The sequence below is a fragment of the Lepidochelys kempii genome, chromosome 28 (assembly GCF_965140285.1).
Source record: "Lepidochelys kempii isolate rLepKem1 chromosome 28, rLepKem1.hap1, whole genome shotgun sequence".
NCBI classification, from domain to species: domain Eukaryota; kingdom Metazoa; phylum Chordata; order Testudines; family Cheloniidae; genus Lepidochelys; species Lepidochelys kempii.
In genome coordinates this window covers 4,137,376-4,143,524 of record NC_136407.1, presented here as the reverse complement: position 1 = coordinate 4,143,524, position 6,149 = coordinate 4,137,376, and positions in this window count along the sequence as shown.

Below are 6,149 nucleotides of genomic sequence, written 5' to 3'. Positions count from 1 at the left end.
GTTTGTATTTATTTCTTTCCCTGATTAAAAACTATAGCTAAAAGGCAGCCGTAGTTGTTAGTACTGGTACCTGTGTAGGGACACCCAGGTGGGTGTCAAGTCCATGGCCTTAACCAGGGGTAGTCGATTATTTTATCAAGATCCAAATTTCTTGGTCAAGGTATAGTCATGGTCTAGATTCCAGAGAAAATAATACACTGATGATAATAAGTATAGAAAAATTTTTGCAATCACTGTGGGCATAACTGTGATGATTGTGTCGTGTTTCACTCTATATCTTGTGCCACCGCCTTTCCCTTTAGCCTTGTCATTTACCAAGGGTAAAAACTAAACATCTCTTCCGACACAAGGGAGTGTTTGTGTTCATTCCTGCGAGCTACACAAGGGTTTGATGTTGCTGCTTTCAATCCTCCAGCTCTTCGGGGACAAGGAACAATTCAGGCTGTCACTGAACAGAAGGAGGGAGATCATTTTTTGACAGGGAGAGGGATGCCTCCTCTTAAAGGTGTTTGTCTGGCTGGCAGCCCTGGTTCCCAGGTCTCTCCTGAGGGAAGAAAGTTTTGATGCAAAATACTAAAACTTTTAAGGGAGAGGAGAGAACGTCAATGGGCACATGATGGGGCCAGTCTGAACCACAACATGGTTCTTTCATGTGGGATGACTCTGAACACTGACTGATCTCCATGCCCTTGGATTTGAAGAGATGTTTAGTTTTGCACTTGGTAGACTACAAGGCTGAAGCAATTTTATGAATGGTGACCCAATGAGTGAAGGGTTATTTAATGTTGTAAAAATTGGTAAAAACACTTGGCTTAAACTTGAGCTGCCTGTTATTAAAGGCTGGTTTCCCCACGTCAGTTCCATCAGCTCTTCTAGTATTGCCCTGGGTTGTCTCATGCCTCTGTGGGAAGTAAAGGGAATCGTCCCGTGCTACCCTTGGCTCCAGGCTGATTTATCCAGGGAGGGGACGTGGAATTGATTGGTTTGCTGTTGTGAAGGGAGCCAGGCCACTTCTCAGGGAACGAGAACTCCCAGCATCTTCCCAGCCGAAGCCAGGCTGCTGCCCTGTCCCAGCCTCTGTTCCCCTGGGGGCCCCGTATGTCTGAATCATAGAATCATAGAATCATAGTATATCAGGGTTGGAAGGGACCCCAGAAGGTCATCTAGTCCAACCCCCTGCTCAAAGCAGGACCAATTCCCAGTTAAATCATCCCAGCCAGGGCTTTGTCAAGCCTGACCTTAAAAACCTCTAAGGAAGGAGATTCTACCACCTCCCTAGGTAACGCATTCCAGTGTTTCACCACCCTCTTAGTGAAAAAGTTTTTCCTAATATCCAATCTAAACCTCCCCCACTGCAACTTGAGACCATTACTCCTCGTTCTGTCATCTGCTACCATTGAGAACAGTCTAGAGCCATCCTCTTTGGAACCCCCTTTCAGGTAGTTGAAAGCAGCTATCAAATCCCCCCTCATTCTTCTCTTCTGCAGGCTAAACAATCCCAGCTCCCTCAGCCTCTCCTCATAACTCATGTGTTCCAGTCCCCTAATAATTTTTGTTGCCCTCCGCTGGACTCTTTCCAATTTTTCCACATCCTTCTTGTAGTGTGGGGCCCAAAACTGGACACAGTACTCCAGATGAGGCCTCACCAATGTCGAATAGAGGGGAACGATCACGTCCCTCGATCTGCTCGCTATGCCCCTACTTATACATCCCAAAATGCCATTGGCCTTTTTGGCAACAAGGGCACACTGCTGACTCATATCCAGCTTCTCGTCCACTGTCACCCCTAGGTCCTTTTCTGCAGAACTGCTGCCTAGCCATTCGGTCCCTAGTCTGTAGCTGTGCATTGGGTTCTTCCGTCCTAAGTGCAGGACCCTGCACTTATCCTTATTGAACCTCATCAGATTCCTTTTGGCCCAATCTTCCAATTGGTCTAGGTCCTTCTGTATCCTATCCCTCCCCTCCAGCGTATCTACCACTCCTCCCAGTTTAGTATCATCCGCAAATTTGCTGAGAGTGCAATCCACACCATCCTCCAGATCATTTATGAAGATATTGAACAAAACCGGCCCCAGGACCGAGCCTTGGGGCACTCCACTTGATACCGCCTGCTAACTAGACATGGAGCCATTGATCACTACCCGTTGAGCCCAACAATCTAGCCAACTTTCTACCCACCTTATAGTGCATTCATCCAGCCCATACTTCTTTAACTTGCTGATAAGAATACTGTGGGAGACCGTGTCAAAAGCTTTCCTAAAATCAAGAAACAATACATCACTGCTTGCCCTTCATCCACAGAACCAGTAATCTCATCATAGAAGGTGATTAGATTAGTCAGGCATGACCTTCCCTTGGTGAATCAATGCTGACTGTTCCTGATCACTTTCCTCTCGTCTAAGTGTTTCAGGATAGATTCCTTGAGGACCTGCTCCATGATTTTTTTGGGGACTGAGGTGAGGCTGACTGGCCTGTAGTTCCCATTATCCTCCTTCTTCCCTATTTTAAAGATTGACACTATATTAGCCTTTTTCCAGTCATCCGGGACTTCCCCCGTTCGCCACGAGTTTTCAAAGATAATGGCCAATGGCTCTGCAATCACAGCCGCCAATTCCTTTTGCACTCTCAGATGCAACTCGTCCAGCCCCATGGACTTATGCACGTCCAGCTTTTCTAAATAGTCCCTAACCACCTCTTTCTCCACAGAGGGCTGGCCACCTACTCCCCATGCTGTGTTGCCCAGCGCAGCAGTCTGGGAGCTGACCTTGTTCGTGAAGACAGAGGCAAAGAAAGCATTGAGTACATTAGCTTTTTCCACATCCTCTGTCACTAGGTTGCCTCCCTCATTCAGTAAGGGGCCCACACTTTCCTTGGCTTACTTCTTGTTGCCAACATACCTGAAGAAACCCTTCTTGTTACTCTTAACATCTCTTGCTAGCTGCAGCTCCAGGTGTGATTTGGCCCTCCTGATTTCCTTCCTACATGCCCGAGCAATATTTTTATACTCTTCCCTGGTCCTCTGTCCAATCTTCCACTTCTTGTAAGCTTCTTTTTTACATTTAAGATCCGCAAGGATTTCACCGTTAAGCTAAGCTGATCGCCTGCCATATTTATTATTCTTTCGACACATCGGGATGGTTTGTCCCTGTAACCTCAATAGGGATTCCTTGAAATACAGCCAGCTCTCCTGGACTCCTTTCCCCCTCATGTTATTCCCCCAGGGGATCCTGGCCATCCGTTCCCTGAGGGAGTCGAAGTCTGCTTTCCTGAAGTCCAGGGTCCGTATCCTGCTGCTTACCTTTGTTCCCTGCGTCAGGATCCTGAACTCAACCAACTCATGGTCACTGCCTCCCAGATTCCCATCCACTTTTGCTTCCCCCACTAATTCTACCCGGTTTGTGAGCAGCAGGTCAAGAAAAGCACCCCCCCTAGTTGGCTCCTCTAGCACTTGCGCCAGGAAATTGTCCCCTACGCTTTCCAAAAACTTCCTGGATTGTCTATGCACCGCTGTATTGCTCTCCCAGCAGATATCAGGAAAATTAAAGTCACCCATGAGAATCAGGGCATGCGATCTAGTAGCTTCCGTGAGCTGCCGGAAGAAAGCCTCATCCACCTCATCCCCCTGACTCAAGAGCGTGCGGGGAGCAGCAGCTGACGCAGAGGACAGTCTGGGCTGGGCAAGTGCTAGGAGCTCAGCACCAGAGGCTCCCTTCTCAGCAGAAAACAATCAGTTCCCGTCCCCACCCCAGGACAGCAGCCGGGAGCTAAGGGCAGTGCCGAGTGGGGGTTTCTCTTTTTTTTCTTCCTGGGGTGAGCAGGCACCTGGGGGGGAGTTTCTAGCAGAGCAGTTGGAACTGAATTGGGGAACCAGCTTTTAATAACGGGCAGCTCAGGTTCAGACTAATTTTGTTACAATTTTCTCTATAATGTAAAAAAAATCGAAAGTAAACGGGCAACAATCATTGGAACTCTTCTCTGCTAGCGTTCCCTACCATAGAACGAAACGGCTTTGTGACTTTTCATGATGTGGGAGTCAGGTTCCCTCACTGTTCAGAATCAATGTGCACAGAAGAAGCCTTTTGTGTTTCATTTCTTGTGTTTCATTTCATTTCTGCTGCCATCGTGTGGCCATTTCCTTCCCCTCCTCTCTGTCCAAAGCACAGAGCTCAGTTCCTCCAGGGAGAGAGGGATATCTTTCTTCTTTCCTTCCTAAACAGCCCCTTTCCTTGGATTACCCTTTGCTGGGATCTGGATGGGGAACAGCCGTTTGTGAGGATTCATCTAACACCATATTTGGTGTTGATATATAGATTTTACAGCCAGACTAGATCACTATGTTCATCTGCTCTGACAAAGGAGCTCTGCGTTTCTGATCTAAATGGAATTATTTGGCCATTAATTCTATGGGGATGAAGGGGTTCTAGTTACCTGTGCCCTGTACCGCTAAGGGATTGGGGCAACCCTGGAGAGATTGGAGGGCGTGGAGCTGGGGAGCAGTGGGTGCTCCAAGGAAAGTTGTTGCTGTCCTCTGGTAACAGAGGGCAGGTGTGGTGATTTTGTAAGCCATGGTGTTTGTATATATATAAAGTGTACTAAATCTCCAGGTTCCAACCCATCCCTTGTCTGGGCTATCCGAGGCGCTCTTTGTGGAGTGTATAGCTCAGTGATTGAACATTTGCCTGCCTGGCAATGGGTTCCTCCTTCAAATCCCAGTGCTTCTGTTTATAAACCTTTTTGAATGAAAATCGATTTCCTTACCCCTCTCCAGTATGATCAGGAATGATGCTTGTAATAAATTTAAAAACTCAGCATTTTACTAGGCAAATGTATAATAACCTAGCAAACCTGCCCATCACTGAAATCCGCTCCAGTCCTCGGCATCTCTGAGAGGGACACTGTATTTGAGGCATGTGGGACACCTCTGTGATGATGATCGGTTGAAAAATGCTGGATTCAATGAAAGATGAGACCATAGGAGGGGCAGGTGAATGGCAGCACCACACAGGGTCATAACACTCAGACACGGGGCTTCACTGTCACTACCCCTGTGTGTTCCATCATTTATCTCCTAGAGAATCACACCCTCCCCATCCCCGCACACTGTCACACAAAATCTTTTCTCCTTGAGCCCAATCCAACCCCAATGATTAGCGGAGTGGAAAACATGACTTATGAGGAGAGGCTGAGGGAAGTGGGGATGTTTAGTCTGCGGAAGAGAAGAATGAGGGGGCATTTGATAGCTGCTTTCAACTACCTGCAAGGGGGTTCCAAAGAGGATGGATCTAGACTGTTCTCAGTAGTAGCAGATGACAGAACAAGGAGTAATGGTCTCAAGTTCAGTGGGGGAGGTTTAGGTTGGATATTAGGAAAAACTTTTTCACTAGGAGGGTGGTGAAACACTGGAATGCGTTACCTAGGGAGGTGGTGGAATCTCCTTCTTAGAAGTTTTTAAGGTCAGGCTTGACAAAGCCCTGGCTGGGATGCTTTAGTTGGGGATCGGTCCTGCTTTGAGCAGGGGGTTGGACTAGATGACCTCCTGAGGTCCCTTCCAACCCTGATATTCTATGATTTTATCATTCAACCCTACTGTAAGGGGACTGTTGCCTCCTTACTAACATTCAGTGGGCGTGTTTTAGTTGCTAGCTCCCAATACTCAAAGGGGAAGGGTCGATGGGGAATCAGGACCCTGAGACTGACGGTCCCCAGGAACAATGGGGAGAGGCCAGTGCTCCAGGTCAGCCTGAGTGACAGGGCGGGCAGGCTAATCAGGGAGTCAGGAGGCCAGGGAGGTCCCATCCTCCATCTGAGCTGGAATTGCCTGGGTCAGACAGAGTGGGGCCAAGCTAAGGAGAAAGCAGGGGCCCAAGGTGGGGAGCAGAGCTGGGCCAGATCCAGAGGGACCAGAAAAGCAGCCCAGAGAGAGCAGCCCCTGTGCTGGGAGCAGAGCTACAGCCCCAAACCCAGAGGCACAGCCCAGAGAGAAGAGACCCTGTTGTGACGAAGTGGGACCGTTCTTAATGTTTCCTCTGAATATTGGGGGTGGGGGGGTCAGTTTCCCCTATGCAATTCTTAAGTATCTAGGTGGTGGGGTAAGGCTGTATGATCATTGCAGAGCCCTAGAGGGCAGGTGTGTGCAGGGGTCTGGACAC